Source organism: Oreochromis aureus, linkage group 23 (genome assembly GCF_013358895.1).
Source record: "Oreochromis aureus strain Israel breed Guangdong linkage group 23, ZZ_aureus, whole genome shotgun sequence".
In the NCBI taxonomy this organism is placed as follows: domain Eukaryota; kingdom Metazoa; phylum Chordata; class Actinopteri; order Cichliformes; family Cichlidae; genus Oreochromis; species Oreochromis aureus.
Genome location: NC_052963.1, coordinates 42,733,299 through 42,750,004, shown reverse-complemented (window position 1 = coordinate 42,750,004; position 16,706 = coordinate 42,733,299). Strand labels below are relative to the sequence as shown.

Genomic DNA, 16,706 nt, shown 5'->3' with positions numbered 1-16,706 from the left:
ATTACAGCCCCATTTTCTTCTCTAGCTCTACGTTTTTAAAGGCAGCCACCACTGCTTTTGTTTAGAAAGAGTTGTCAGATCAACATGATTCAATAATACTGATGTCAGTAATATAATCGTATTTGTCTTGATTTCTTAATCGTGAATCTCAGTGGAGGTTTCACTGTTGTTTTACCAGCTTTAAGGTTTATTAATACTGAATCTGTTATTCAGAAATATACACCAGGGAGTGTGCAGGAGAGGTTTTTTCTCATATGAATCAATAAAAACTTTATGATAATGCTTGGGGAGGTCTTCTTTCTTTCAGTCTTATTGGGTGAAAGTGAGTATTTCACTCATTCTACTTGTGATCACAGGAAGACTGTTAGTGCAGCAAACAGTGTCCTCCTTAAAGAAACAATTACACATCACATGACTGTTCAGCTCATGTGCATGCAGTACACTCAGTATACCCTCTCTTGCAAGGTTAAAGACCCAGTTCAGTCTTTGTTGCACCGTCATTCGTCTACGTGGTCTGTAAAAGAAACCAAGATCTCAAAATTGCAGTGAAAAGAAATTTGCACGAATTTGAACAAGAAACTATATTTTAACTAAATACTTTCAGAGATTTCTTGTCTTTTGAGAAATATTGCTAAACTCAGGGTTGTGAACTAGAGATGTTTGTTCATCTCCTGCTTTTCTCATCTGTCTAAAGCATCTTTTAATCACCTTCAGTCTGCCTGAAGATGCTGCTGTAAGTCGATTAACTCAGTGTCATAGATTTTCTCATATCCACTGCATTGGCTTCAGGTCAGGTTCAGGTTTCAGTTTAAAATCTTGGATGGCTTCACCTTGTAAGCTTTTGTTAGTAAATGCATTTTCCTTACTTTTGTTACATTACATGAAATATTGCTTCTGCTTTGCGGCACCTGGTTCATGCATGTCTGCACACATAATAACACATAAACGAGCTACACATTTGCACGCAACGTCTTTTGCATGTGCCTAAATGATCATACCTGGACACACAAGTTTATTGTGAGATATTTTTACAGACAGAAGCACAACCATGTGCGCACATGCAGACGAGAAGACACGATGCATGTCCCCGTCGCACACATGAGCAAGCGCAAACAGAGCTTGGCACCGTGCCCGGGTTATATCATGCTAATTAAGGTCAGACTCTACCAGCAATCCACAGCATTAACCCTGGCCTGAAGTGAGAGTGAAATACACACGTTTTCAGAGCCTCACACACAATTCAAGAAGAGTGAGACAAAGCCCTGGCATGCAAACTTATTTCCGAGCATCTGCCATAAAAATTAACCCAGTTTTGTGTTGTATCAGTGATGGGGTGAAATGAAATAAGGAAATGGCATCTTTGGGAGCTGACAGATATAAAAGTAATGGGATGTGAACACAGATGGAAGCGCGAGGTTGTCTGAGGTAACACGGGAAATGAGGATGCAGTGAAGGCAGGGACGGTGCGAAGGAAAGCGCAGGAGTCAAAGGATGTTGGAGGATTGGAAGGAAGCACCGAGTTGTGCGTTCAGTCTTAAGGCCAAGAGAAATCTGCTACACTTTCCAGTCAACTGTCGGTGAGGTGAGCTCTACGGATTATCCAGAGCGACGATGATATTGATTGTGGGAAAGTGTGTGACTGTTGAGATTTGAAATTATTCCAAAGCTCCAAGAGCCAAAAACAATCCGCTGTTTGTGTACATCATGCAAGAATGGAGACAAATAGGAAATAAAAAAAAAAAAAAAAAAAAAACCTTAAACAAATGAAAATATACAATTAGACATCACTAATGATAAGCTGAAAAGCTTATTGTATATATTTATACAGTATATATATATATGAGGTGAAGTGCAACTATAAACAAGTTGCTAGAGTTGACATTTTTGTCAGCAACTGGGGCAGAGCAACCTTGTCTGGCCAAATGACACCATCTGGCAGGAAGCTGGGACAACATCAACCAGGGAATGTGTGTGTGTGTGTGTGTGTGTGTGTGTGTGTGTGTGTGTGTGTGTGTGTGTGTGTGTGTGTGTGTGTGTGTGTTCCTGGGTGTGTCTGTACTGAAAATGGTGCTGCAGAGGTACGTATGCAAGAGTAGCTGTAGGCCAGCAGGAGAGAAAGCCACAGAGTTTAGGTAAAGTACCTTTGTGTGTGTGTCTGTTGAACAGAGAGTGAAGCTGTGTGTCTGGTCAGATGGGTTTCATGCAGCAGTAGCGGGGCATCCACCTAGAATCAAAACAACAAAAACCTGTAACGTGTTCCGCATCGAGCTCTGAAAGGGAAACCAATTCATCAAAACGCATCTCAAAAGAGACGTAAACTCAGGATTTCACTTCCAAAACCAAAAAATCCAGCCCTGTATTATTACTGTACGTGTGCGCTGCAGAGTAAGGCTGCAAAAAAATTTGCCTCCATCTCATGACACATCGTCCTCAGTGACAGCAGCGTTCCCTCAGAGAGTAAATGTCAGAGTGACATTGAGTGAGCATCAACCCAGTCTGGGCCCTGTGTGTGTGTGTGTGTGTGTGTGTGTGTGTGTGTGTGTGTGTGTGTGTGTGTGTGTGTGTGTGTGTGTGTGTGTGTGTGTGTGTGTGTGTGTGTGTGTGTGTGTGTGTGCGACCTACTCCGAGTGTCCCCTGGGACTGGAGCTGGCTGGCTGACTGTTCCCAAGCTGTCACCAGACATTGACTCAGGCGCCTATACACTCACCATCGACACATCGACTCGATCCATCCATCACGTTCAAAAACACACTCGGAGAAACTCTGAATTCCACGCCGAACCTAATGATTTCAGCTTCCCTCTGAAAGCATTATTTTTCAAATCTCTCCCTTTTTGTTACACCTGGAATTGGATTTGTTTTCAGGAAGTATTTCCCTATCGAACTCTCTATCAGGATGCATTTCGTCCTGTTAAGGCTTCAGTGATTTCGCTGGCAGCACCGTGCATTCAGGCCACAGCATCGCCGCTGTTTTTCTGTCTGCAGTGCTGAATGATTTCAGGATATGAGAGATGAACTGGCTGCTAACTGAACCATGGGCCCCTTTCTTCCTCCTACATGTGGCTACCAATTGTGAGAGTAACTCAGACTTACTTTATGCAGAGTGCCTCGTGGATTGTGTGGGGATTTAAAGTGCTTGAAACAACCTCATTTTCTCCATTTTGTCAAACGGTGTCTAAAAGGAAAAAGTGCACCTGACCCTCTTACCGGCCGTATCAAACTGCCTTCTCTGAAAAAGCGTTTCTGATCGAAAACTGGCAGTTTGGGAAATTTTGAGAGCCTGTTAGAAACAGAAAAGTTGCAGGTGAAGGGAACGTCATGTGCTGTTAGGACAACAAAATGCTTTAATGCTTAAAAAGAGGTCAGAACAACTAACAGTGGTGCTAGCAGGCAGGAAAGCAGGAAGAAGAAGCAGACATGGTCATTTTCCCCGATGACAAAATTATTATTTTGTGATGGACAGAAGATTTGCTCAAAATTGTAAAATAAACAAACAAATATTCAGTATAATATAAAATGAAAGGCTGCACGTCTGATTTGTTTTCAGGAGTTTAGGTGGTGATGCATAGTTTTCAGCTTGTATTTGTTTTATTGGCACCAACCTGCATAAAGCATCAGCACAAAACAGCTCCAGTTAGTCTGAGCGGTCACATCACACATTGTATATAAGCCTGTCAAACTCAGCAGCCACTCAGCCAATGAGAGCAAAAAGTTTTAACTGTATTAATAATCACGCAGTAAAAAGTACAAAGGAGAAGCCGGAGCCAAATGCTTACAGAGTTTAAGCTTTATTCTAAACTCTCATCAAGATGATTTATCTTAATTAAACTAAAATCATAAATATCACTCAGAGTTTTGGGTAGGTTGTCACTTGAAAGGCTTGAAAGTTATACACATTCAAATCAAAGTGCAGGGAAGCTTTCACTTAACACCGATTGTTTGTTTCCAGCTTCAGATCCAACCGAACCTTCCCGTCAGTTACAGATACAGCTGCTGTCAAAGAATAACATCAAACTAATGCCTAAAAATTCAAAATTGTACAAAGATTACACATATAAAACACCATCCTCTCAACAGGAAAGTCTCAAATACTAGCTTCACTATTAAATGCTTTGGATTTTCCCTGGGAAAACTATTCGTTCCAGGGCTACATGCTAACGCTTAACATACACTGTGTTGGTTCCAGGTTTTAACCTTTTTTCTTTCTTAAGATTTTCAGTGAAGTACAACATATTTAATTCTTTGGATGAAAGTTTCTCACCTTTGCCAAAGGTACGTGGAGAAGAATGTAAAGTCTGAAGAGGGTAATGTCACATTAGAGGAAACAGGGCGCAGACCACGGCACCACCAAAATTATTGGGACTGCGTGCAATGAACTTGGGATCCTGTTGCCTTTGAAATGGTTGCTTTGAAGATGGGACCAGGTCTGCAACTACTCACAGTCAGTTACTGTCGTCAAGGATACTTTGGATAAAAAACAGGATAAGACGGAGTCAGTCTACGATCGAATGGGGTCAAGATGGCAGTTACATCCAATCTGCTCGTAATAATATGGCAAAAACTGCAAATCTGTAGCCATCTATATTGATTGATTGATTGTTAATTTATTTCAAACATGTAAACAATATACAGGTACATTTACATATTCACACAACCTCACTGAAATTCCTCCACAAATAGTGACGTAGTTTGCTTGTTTACTTTAATATATGAAAGTAACCAGAATACAACCAGTGTTTCGGCTTGTTTCGTTCACAGAATATGTTACAGACAAACAAAAATCAATAAATACAACAACTATTCATACATGTGCAAAAATACAAAACAGCCATTCGCATACATACATTTCCATGGAAGCTCCACTGTGGTTTAAAGCCAGTCAATCTCCTGCCCAGTAGAAAACCAGTAGAAAACCTGGGTGGGATCTTTTTTGGCTCTTAAACAAGGAGGATGTAAATGAGGGCTGCTGATTAAGCTTTTCCTCCTCTGATGCCAGGCACATCCACTACAAGGGACACTTTAAAAGATAAATAAAAATAGAATGAATAAATGAATAAATGTTTAGCCATGCAGATGCAATTACAGTCTTTGGTATTCAAAATAAAGAAGTACTGTACACAACGCTGCTGGGTGTTTATTTATAGCACCGCTTCAAGGCCTATTCTTTCATCTTTTTTTAAATTTGCGATAATGTTAGTCCTCCCTCCACGTTTTTTGTAGTTCTTGTACGATAAATTGTTAAAGTGTTAGCACTGAGAGCAGGTCCAAACGGGGGACACGTGGTTTAATTTAAATAAACCGTACAAACGGGGGCTAATCTCCCCCAAAACTTGGCGTATCCTTTTCAAAAGTGTATTTTGCAGCCTAATCCCAGGCCTCCCGCTCTCACACGGATCTGTGTCGGTGTTGTTAAAACTCTGCAGACAGCACTGTACAAATATAGCTGAGTAACTAGGCCTACTGCAAATAGAACAGAACTGAATTTAATCAAATCAACACAGCATGCTCTGTGTTCCAACATTCACCCTCTGGCAGCAACCCTCCTCCTGTTTCCTCTTCCTCTCTCGCTCTCTGTCTGCTCTCTGTCTGACTCAGTTTCTCTCACACAGACAGCGAAACACACATACGGAAAGTCTCCCTTTACCACATTACCTTATTACTGCACTTACCCCAAAATGGTCACCTTTTCAATTTGTGTCTCTCTGGATATAACTGTTTAATGTAACTGCTCCACTGTATGTGCCAAAACACACAGAAGGCACACACTTTTTACCCACATTTGGATACAGACTCCGTCCTCTGCTCCACATAATATATCACCGCTCCCATCAGGTGGGCTAACACAGCCCATGAGTCATCGCGTTAATCATTCTCACTGACCAGTTTTCTGCAGGCTGCAATTATTGGATGATAAATGCCATTTGGTGGTATTGTCAGAAAATTTAGACGACGGGGGCATTAAGTTGAAAACAGAGCAGTAAATGCGACTCTGATGGCTGGCCTGCGTCTCTGCAGCGACGGGATAGTTTATAACGGTTTGTGACAGGCTTGTGGCAGTGGTAGCATCTATGTGTGTGCATCTACCGCCTCAATTACGCAGCACTCAGTCAATCGGACGAACAGCCAGCCAGCCAGCCAGCCAGGCAGGCAGCCGGCCGGGTCCAGACAGGGTGAAGCAGCAGGCTGGTAAGCAGAATGAACCACAGTGGCAGTGCAAACAGACCACAGCCAGACCACATCACAACCACACAGCATCCTGCCATTTACAGAGCTGCATATGGCTGTGTGCAGGGAGGGAGAGGAAGGAGGAGGGAGGGAAAGCAGCAAAACAAGAAAGAAAGTCATATATAAAAAAAACAAAGGAAGAAGAGTGATGGCAGGAAGGACAGGTGTGATGGCAGTGTCAAAGGATGAAGAAAGAAAAGTGGAGCAGGAAGGGCAGGAGTAAGAGTCAGGGAGGAAGGACAACAGGAGGAGAGTTGGCAAGAGGAATGAAGTGCTGTTAAGAAGGCAGGAACAGACTGTCAGGGGAGGAAAAAAGAGCAGAAACACAGAGACGAAGGAAGAAGACATTTATAGGGACTAAGAAGCCAGTTTGAGCAATTTTTCCGTCCTCATCCTGTCTGCGTAAAGCCCGCTATATTTACCGACAGCCGAGCGACGTCACCATGGAGAAACAATTTCCCTTAATAACCACCTGCATGCAATCCTTAACGTTATATTGCACAGGTAACCCGAGATAGCGAGCTACAGGGGCGTGTTACCTGGCAGCACACTGACGCTCCCTTTCAGATTCACTCTCGCATTGAAAGAGACAAAGATGCTGAAAAATAAAAACTGAGTGTTTTAAATAAGCCTTTCACCGTCACTCACCGCTGTGGATCTGCAGCTGTAAAAAGACAAGAGTACAGAAGAATTCCAAGGTGAGAATGTAACTGGATACATTTGTTACCTTAGTTACTTTCTAACAAATCTTATGACAAATGTAACTATAGAAGAAGATACTTGATGATACTTTATTCAGAAGTTGCGGCCACAGTGCACAGGTAGCACACGTTTGATTTGACAGATATTTAATTTTAATTTTACCGGATGCCCTTCCTGATGCAACTCCAAAGGGATTTTTGTGCCTCCTCCTGGGATCAAACCAGGGATCTTTCACTTTTTAAGACAAATGTAACTATTTTAATTATTTTGTCAAAGAAATGTAATTTAATCCATTTGGTTTCTTTTTGATTACTCTTACATCAAATGCTTTAAAGCGTGCAATAAAGCAGAAGGATATCTAGAGGCGGCAGATGTTTGCTTAAGTAGAGATCACGCATTACTTTGCACAGTTTGTTGGAGCCTTTCTCAGATTTCAGAAGGAAAGTAGCGTGGAATTTCCAGCACTGAAAGGCGTTCTTGTTTGATGATAACACGTGGTCGACTGGCTGCAGGCATGGCAAATTCAAACTAGAGAAGCGATCGTATTTGATGTGTAAAATGTGAGCACAGTTTACCAAATGAATGGGCTCTAAGTGAATGGACTAAAGAGAGCTCCAACATTCCTACATCCATGGCGTTACCTCATATTTGCTTTGGTGACACATGTTGCCCTGAGATGGAAGAGGAAAAAGGATGCCCCCTCCTCCCAGACCTTCAAAGATTTTCCTTTAAAAAACTACAGGGGAAAGATAAACTTTTTGACATGAATTTCAGGTCCCTAATATCTTTATATTTGCTAAAATAAATAAATACCACATTACAAATTTTAGATATAATATTGAGGACCCAAGTGCAGACTCTCAGGCAGGCAACGTTTAACGAAGAGCGAGCCATTTATTAGCCTGATTGTGGTACAAAAGTAAAAGTCCACAAGTAAACTGAGAACAACGACTGCTGGAACATAACAGCAGAAAACTAGAAAACTTCCCAGGGCTGGGATTCAGTGAGGAAGAAGAGCAGATGTTGTGATGAGGGAATAGAGATAACAATATATACACAGAGGGGTCATTAAGCAAAGCGTACAGAGCTGGGGAGAGTAATACACAGGTGAACCAAATCACAGCAGACGAGACAAAGGATGGGAACTAAAAGCAAAACACCAGGACCACAAAGTCTCAAAGTACAACAGGAAGTGATAACTAAATGGGGATGGCACAGACAAACGAAGGAACTTAATATAAGAGACTTGTAACAGGAGGGAGGAACACTAAGGGAGGAATCAAACTTAAAGTGAGAGGAGGAATACAATAAGTAATATAAGCATTACACAATGCTGGGATCTCGTATAATAACTAAATAAAATTAAAAAGTCCAAATAGTCAAACGCAGGGTAAACAATTCCAGGACCATGACACTGTCATTGTGTTAACTTGAACTGCACTCCTGAAACTAATGACAACAGAGATCTAAAATTTTGCATAATTCCCATTAAAACTACCTCTGGAGTCTTTGTGATGATGGGTTAGGCTAAACATGGTGGAATGAGCCACAGCTGGTTTTATTGTTGTGGCTGATCAGTTTACTTGCATGGGATCATTAATATTTACACAAAGATTTACAACAGTGGGCTGAATTAGTGAACTTAAAAATTCCAAGAGTCGGACCAAGTTACCAAAAGATAAACAGCGACCTCGGTACAATCTCGTTTCTAGCGTGGATAAAATCCTGTGGACTGACCGGTTTTCTAAGTATTGGGATGTTGGCTGGCACAAGTGACAGCTGGAAACACTTCCATCACCGAGGAATCAGCATTCGAGCAACTGAGCAAACCTAATATTTCACAGCCTGACAACCGTGTATTTTTTAAGTCATACAAGAGACTCTAAGTGGCTGCCAAAGGCCAGAACTGAAAGGGGAAAAAACATTTAAAAAATAAATAAATAAATAAATTTGCAACGTGAAAAAAGTCTGCAACCTTGATCTCTGTGCAGCGGTGCTGCAGACGAGTCGCATAAATTTTTAATACAAACAACAAAAGAAAAGAAAGAAGAAGAAGAAAAAAAGAAAACCAGGTAAATTAGAATTAGGAAGCACGTGTTGCCAGGAATATATTTGTGAAGCACACAAAGGTGCCAAGAGGATCTAACATTAGCATTACTGTGTTTAGGAGACTAACTAGAGGAAGGCCATTATCTTGTCAGTAGCGCTCGCTGCAGTGCTTGCATTTAAAGGATAAACGCAGTAAGAAATGAAATACAGAGAGAGGGAGAAATAAATGGCAAAAGAATAGAATAAACAGACAATACAAGAGGAACACAACAAAAAACTCTGACAGTTACTAATAGAAGAGAGAAATCGAAGAAGAAAAGCCAAACTGGGAGAAAGATGGTGTTTTTTCTCAGGTAGAAAAGAGAAAGAGGCAGAGCAGGTTTCATGGTGCAAGGAGGAAGCCAGACCGCTATTGTAGTGAGTTAGCCTGAGGTGTTTTCATACTTGAGCTAGCACTGATGGATGGAGGTCGTAAGCGGATGAATTAGTGATGAGGATCAGGATGAAAGTGCTTTCCAGAAACAACAGGCCTGACCAGACAGAGCCGGGACACATGGGACAGGTAAGCCCAGGGTGTGAGGCCGGAGTGATAGACGGGACGGGCTGGCCATGAACCCACGAACTGTCAACACGTATCACACATGCCAACCGAGCTTCAGTGCAATCTGCAGACCTGTCAGTGTGAGTGTTATCTCATTTTAGTGCATTCAGGGTTTTCAGTGTCTTTTTTTTCCCTTTTCTTTTCTCATCCACTCAAAGATTTTCCTCCAAAGTTCACAGCTCGATACCGGCATTTTAGCAACAATTAACAGTAAATCAAACAAGCTGAGAAATTAGCCAGGCTTTGATGAATTAGATGCACTTGGAGCTTAACAGCACTCCCTTGAAGATAAAAACAGAAAAGAAAAGCAAGGAAGCCAAAAAAAGGTAAGACAAAACGAAGGTCAAAGAAAAAGAAAAAAAATAAAACCTCTGCATGAGAGTTTCAGGAGGGACTTAATTTGCTCATAGCACCAAAGACGTAACAGAGTTTACATGAAACATATGTTAGTAAAGTTAAGAAAATGTTGTAACGTTAAAGCCACAGTCGTCATACATCCTGTGTTTTATTAAACATGCGTGCGCTTGTGCTGACGTTCTAGTCTGCATAAACAGGTTTATTCACCTCATCTGCATAGATTTGTATCCATATGATAAATACAGTTTTTGCCTTGTTCTCCATTATGATCAAAACAGGATAATGTCTTCTGTTTATAGCTAAAACAAATGGAACTAAACTTCCTCTCAAACCTCCCGGCAGGCACTCGGGAGATATGCAAATAAGGAAACTTATGTTGGCCTAATATCTGCAAACATTACAAAAAAAAGAGTTTGTGATTACATCTGGCCATCTCTGCAACAAGGAGCTTACTTCAAGAAATAAAACTGTGAAATGAAATGACAAAAATATACAAAATATATGACTAATTTATGCTGTATACAATAACCTAGAATTATGGCATGTATGTTGCCTTATATGGAGTAGCAGAGGTGCATTTTAAACCCCTTTACAGTGTGTAATAAGTACAATAATATTGTAATAGTATAATATTTAAGGCTCCTGCGTGTCTCAGCCTAAACTGCAAACAAACAGCCAAAGGAAACATGTAAAGTCCGATGTTTGTTTTAACACATAAATAAATGTAAGAGCATTAATAATTCTGGATCCTGATTGGTTGCATTAGCTTTTAGTAACTGTGAAAACAATTTTATCAGACGCCTATAAGCAACCACACAGTGCTGTGCCAAGCCCTCATCACCCATTATAATCAGGGAGCGTACGACTCATCCGGCCTGCTCTCATTCCCGGAGCATCGATTTACGCAGTTTCATCAAACTCGCTTAACGTGTCCCATTCATGCCTTTAACGTGTCTCTGTTTCCATGTGATCACATAAGGACGCTCACAGGGGATTCAAAGTTAGAATAAATGCATGGAGTAGGCATCCTTTGAAGTGCAGCGTTAATGCAGAAAAGTTCAAACTGACTCTGACAAATTGCTCCACGCTTTCATTTCAAGTAGCTTAGATCATTGAAATGCTCTATTTGCAGGACTCTTACAGGTACGCTGACATTTGACCACATCACCCCAGCACTGAAGTCACTTCACTGGTTCCCAGGGGACTATAGAAGTACCTCAATGGTTTGGCTCCTCAGTACAATTCTGACTTGCTCACTGTTTACAAGCCTAGAATCAGATCTAAGTGTCTTGAAGGTGCTTTCAGTTACTGCTGACCTGAAGTCAAATACACCTGTGCATATATTCAAAAAGAGACTCAACACTGGTTTACACTTAATAGCTTTGATGTTTCATTTTGCTGTTTTCACTGCCTTAATGTACTGAAATCCTACACAGATTTACATATAATGAAATGTGCCCTTACTGCTGTGAAGGAGCATCTTAAAACCAAAATAAAATGATAGAGGAAGTGAAAACAAAGGTCCGAATGGGATGCAAACTGCTGCCACTCCAACCCGCCAATGTGGTTTGATGCAGCATCCAGTGCTGCCGTGGCCGGTGCATCGAGGACCAGGGGACACCTTGTGAGTGACGTGGATGCATCAGAGGCTTTTGACTGAATGGCAGTATTTGTTGCAGTAAGATGGGAGCATTCTGAGTTTGTTTAAGTGTCACAGGGATCCTGAATACGTAAATCTCTGCAGTGCACAGAAACAGTCCACTTCAAACCACTGAACCTGATCATAACCACTCTGAGCACTTCCACTGAGATGAAGTGCATTGACAGGTGGAAAAGTGGCACCAGGACCTTCATCATTCTGAAACGTTTCACAACGTCTGCACAGTAGCCCTAATTTTCCCAAGCTACTTATGTACACTACGTAAATGTATGAATCCATTTACACGCAGAGTTTGTGAATGCACAGTAGTCTGCGTGCAGAGTAAGTGTTGTTCTGTTAAAACTGTGAGAAATGCAGACAGACAAAGGCTCGAAGCAAATATAAAAACAGAAGGAGAGCGAGTTGCTGACAAATATGGAAGGCAGAAAAAAGATGAGAAGACAGAAGGTAGAGGAAGAGAAAAAGAAGACCTGGTTTCTCCTCTGGCAGCCAGGAGACAAAGAGGAGGAGGAGGAGGAGGAGGAGGAGGAGGAGGAGCAGCGTGGCAGGCTGCAAATAGAGCTGGAGAGAGGGAGAGGAGAGAGAGAGGGCACTTGCTAAATGAATTTGGCTTTCAGCGATGGGGAGTCTACTGCACTGCTGCGCCAGTAATGTGTGTGCTGTGTGTGTGTGTGTGTGTGTGTGTGTGTGTGTGTGTGTGTGTGTGTGTGTGTGTGTGTGTGTGTGTGTGTGTGTGTGTGTGTGTGTGTGTAGGCACATGTGCTTGTATGTTCATATCCTCATATAAACACATGTATGACTGCCAGCAACGGTTTCTCTGTGTGTGTGTGTGTGTGTGTGTGTGTGTGTGCCTCTGCATGGCTGTCTCTGTGCATCTTAATACGCAAATTGTTCTGCAGATTTGTGTGCAAAAAGCATCCGTGTGCGTGTTTGTGCATATCTTTTGGACAGGCGGCTAAATAATGTTTCTAAACTATGGTGTGTCGGAAAAAAACGAGGAGTGTGTGTGTGTGTGTGCACGTTTTACACACACACTGTCACTGGGATTGGAAGTGACAGGCAGGAAGTATCAGAGGCAGCTGGGTAACAGCCCACTAACCACACAGGGGAGGGCTCCACACTGAACAACACAACCAGTGGGGGCAGAGAGACTACAGAGGGAGATGTGGGGAGGTTTTGGGGGGCAGAGATGAAAATCAAATGGAAAGAGCACAGAGGAGTAAAAAAAAAAAAGAAAAGAAAATTTGTTTTGGGAACAGCTGTTTCGGAGCTTCTTTGCTTTATTTTCATGGAAAGAATGACATGACAGATAATACCACGTGGACTATCTGACCCCTAGCAGAAGCGTGAGGTAATGTTTTGATGAGCGATGGTGGGATTTTCATTCCCTCTAACGGTCTGAGGTTGTTTCAGTGATTGCGAGTTAATAAGCGTGCAAGCAACAAATAGAGAAACGACTGTGCAAAGTCAGCAGAGAAGGAACTTCGGGAATGAGTGAAACAGAGAGGGAAGAGGAAAGAAAGAGAGAAAAGAGGGATGGGTTAGATGGATAAAGAGCCAGAAGGAATGTGTAGAGGAGTAAATGGATGAAGATGCACCAGACGCAGCCTGACACAGCAGGGTGCAAGGTTTACAACACTGGACATAACCAGGCATACCGCTCAGTCAATGACTCCCTGAAGTGCAGAACCCATGGATACCACCAAATGCTGCATTTCCTCCCTTGAGGTGCTCTGCCAGGCCTTTAAACATGCAGCCACACGGTCTCTCTGCCTTCAGTAAATGCCTTCTTGGCTTGAAATCAGGTGACTAAGTCGGCCATTGAAGAATATCCCGTCTTTCCTTTTTTTTCCCAGAGAAGCTGTTAATGTAATTAATTAGAACCCTTGAATTAGAGCTGAAAGTCTGCACTTCAATCCAATCATTTGATTTAAGATCTAATGTGATCGTGTACAGAGGCGAGGTTAGGAAAAGTGTGCCATTGGCCAAACGCTTATGGACCTAAAAGCATCCCAAACAAAAACAAACAAATAAAAACACCCGGTGTGCTCAACTGTAGACAAATGCAGTCTAATGTGGGCTTAGCGTGCAATAAAACCCCACTTGAACCTAATCCATGATGGGATTACATTACAAAAGTAATAATGCTGTGTTTTGTCCACACACAAAGACAACCAAGAACCAAGTCAAATGTCAGGCAAAAAGAATATATAACTAAAGTTTCTTTTGCTTATTTGTTTTGTTCAAGAAATACATATGAAGATGTTAATTTCATATACAAATACTTTGGTCTGAAAACTGTGAATGTGTCAGTCTGTGAATGTAGCCTGTGGTGGTAATAGTGACTCTACCCAAGTTACACCCTGCATCTAACATCGGTGAGTAACATCTACATGCAGTGACTAAACCTGAAATCTTCCTGGAAACGCCCGGTCTGTGCAGAAACACAACAGCTCTTAAATCAGTCACATGCACAGAAGTGTTTAGTTTTAACAGCAGCCATGCTGAACAATCCACAGACTCCTTGCTGTAAACCTAAAGCACGGATACAGAGCAGTGTAAAACTTTTCATCATATCATAAAGAACTCCAATAATCATATTTCTCTGATTATTTTCACAGCATTTCAACAACTATTAAAAAAAAAAGACAGTCTTGACAATTTTATCAACAAAGATTCGAAAAATGTCCAAGCGGGGAAAAAAGGCCTTGGTTGAAGACGGCAGCCGTTAGACAGCAGAACAAGAGAGGCTCAGACAGGAAAAAAGCAGCAGAGATAGATGCTGAGTAATAGAGATAAGACGAGAGTGGTTATGAGTCAAACACGAGGACGGGGTGGGAGATGAAAGACAAAACTGAAGAAGAGAAGTGAATGAAATGGGGTGAGATGATGAAGAGAATAGAGAATGGGAGAGGACGAAAGAGGAGGCGAGCAAAGAGAAGAGAGAACAGAGAGAGGAGAGACAAAGGGTTAGAGTAAATTTTGGGTTGGTTTTTTTTAAAAGATGAAAATATCAAAGTGAAGAAAGAGAGAAAAGGAAAGAAGAGACGAGGAAGTGAGTAAAGGAGAGGGCAGAGCATGAAGGAGTGAGAGAAAGGTCGTTTGTATCTCGTATGAGTGCATTAAAGTTTGAATAGTCTCTCATCTCTCTTTCTGCATTCGAAAACCAGCTACACACACACACACCAATACAGAAAAGATCAGATGCAGCACACACATAAAAGCATGCATAAACTGTGTGTGTGTGTGTGTGCATTCGGGAACTGTACGGAGAGAAGACAAGATTAGAAAAGCAGGCCAAGAGATGCTTTCCCAGGGTGCATCTCTGGAAGCATCTGTATTAGACCGGGCTGTGTCAACACTCAGTTCCTCCAGCTGAGGCCGAGAGAAAAGGAAGAGAGACACAGAGAAAGGCTGAGAATGAGAGAGAGAGAGAGAGAGATGGTTTTTGCTTTGTGTGTTTGCTTCTTTCCATTTCCGAGCGTGCCTCACAGACACACAGACACTGATCACTGAATGCAGTGGAGGGGGGATGAAGATAAATAGAGGAAGGCTTTGAACGGAGAAAGAGGGGAAATTTTATATATAAAAGAGTCACAAAGTGGCAGGAATGAGTGAGGCAGGGAGGGAAAAAGGAAGGAGAGAGGGAAAAGAATGACTGTGATGGATGGGCCAGGGATGAATGGATGGAGGGCTAGTGCGGCGGCGGGTTAGAGGATGGAGACACGGCAGACGTGGAGATTGACAGCCTCCTTTCCCGGGGAGGGATGAATAAAGTGGCGCAGTGGGGTAGGCGTTGAAGCGGGGGTGGTGAGTAGTATTGGGGGTGGGGGGTGGGGGGGTTGTCAGAAGAAGAGAGAAAAGATGAAGAAAAGGAGTGAGAGACGGAGGAGGGGAGGTAATGAGAGATAGAGTACGTCTCCGTAATCAAGCCATAAAGGAGAGCTGGAGCGAGGGAGCGAGGGGGAAAAGACGAGTGGGCTCTGAATGAGTCAATCATGATTAATCAAGACGCTTCTTGCTCTCCGCCGCTCTCTCCCTCTTTCTTTTTGCTTGCACTCATCATCATCATCATATACACGCACACATACACACAGACGCTTGTTTTCCAGCGCAGGCCCTGTGCATTCCCATCAGGACTGCATACACATACACAGAGTTGGTGCTTTCATTCAGTTTGCAGGTCCGCAGCCGGCGTCTTCAAACGTGTCCTTTCCAAACCTGCTGGCTCGTGCAGCTTTAAGTCACGCACGTGGAATGGATTAAAATATAAATGCACATGATCTACAGATTTGACTTTTCCACTCCGGCTCTGTCAACAGCATCGAGCTCAACACAAGCAGCAAGTGGGCAGTGACAATACTAACTTACATTTGTATGCTATATGAAGAGCAGACACGGATATAAGCAGAGCTCTCAGCTGAATGGTGAAAAGTGCCCGATGGGAAAAGCTGAGGGGCTCTGAGCGCTGCTGTAATGAAAGAGGTTCATTTGTTTATGCAGCAATGAGAGCACAGTGTCAGGTTTTAACCGTTTTGGAAAAAATAATGAGTGTCAATTATGCTCATTTTTATTATTGGATTCTACTAGAGTTGCTTTGTATGACTCACAGTTTTCCCTTCCATTCCATTTTTAAGCCAGCTTCCTTCTGATTGGCCGCCGCTTGCAAGCAAAAGGTATAAACAGGATGTGGGTGGAGCAGTGTGCGCGAGATTACTATGTTGAGTATATACCCTCTTACTAATATTATACTGGGCTGTGTTTGATTCATGGGGATGAGCTGCACAAAGCCTGACTTTCAAGATTGGATACCACAATATATACACTGTATGGCAGAATTTAAGGACAAGCAGTGTGCCTTTAAAAAATAAAACACTGACACCTGAGCCTTGGTACTCTTGTCACTGCTGCTCTTTCATGCTGGTAACATCTCAGCATCACAACAAATGTGAGTGGCTTTTGTCTGGTTTTGATTCACTCTCTCATGTATACAAAGCATAATGTATCTGAAACCACCCCCCAACCCTGCACCCCTAACCCCCCCGCAGCCTCGATGCATTGCAGGGCTGGGCACCTTTAAATAAATGTAGCTCAGCGGCCGGCACTGGCCTGT

General features: G+C 42.4%; 1 long non-coding RNA gene across 1 annotated transcript; it reads right to left on the bottom strand.

The window, feature by feature from the left end:
• Positions 1-3,851: 3,851 nt before the first annotated feature.
• LOC120436134 lies at positions 3,852-5,003 on the bottom strand. Its single transcript, XR_005610172.1, has 3 exons — positions 4,844-5,003; positions 4,261-4,463; positions 3,852-3,992 (listed from the first exon to the last, which is right to left on the bottom strand). It is a non-coding gene; the product is annotated as an uncharacterized LOC120436134 (long non-coding RNA).
• Between the last annotated feature and the right edge of the window lie 11,703 nt (positions 5,004-16,706).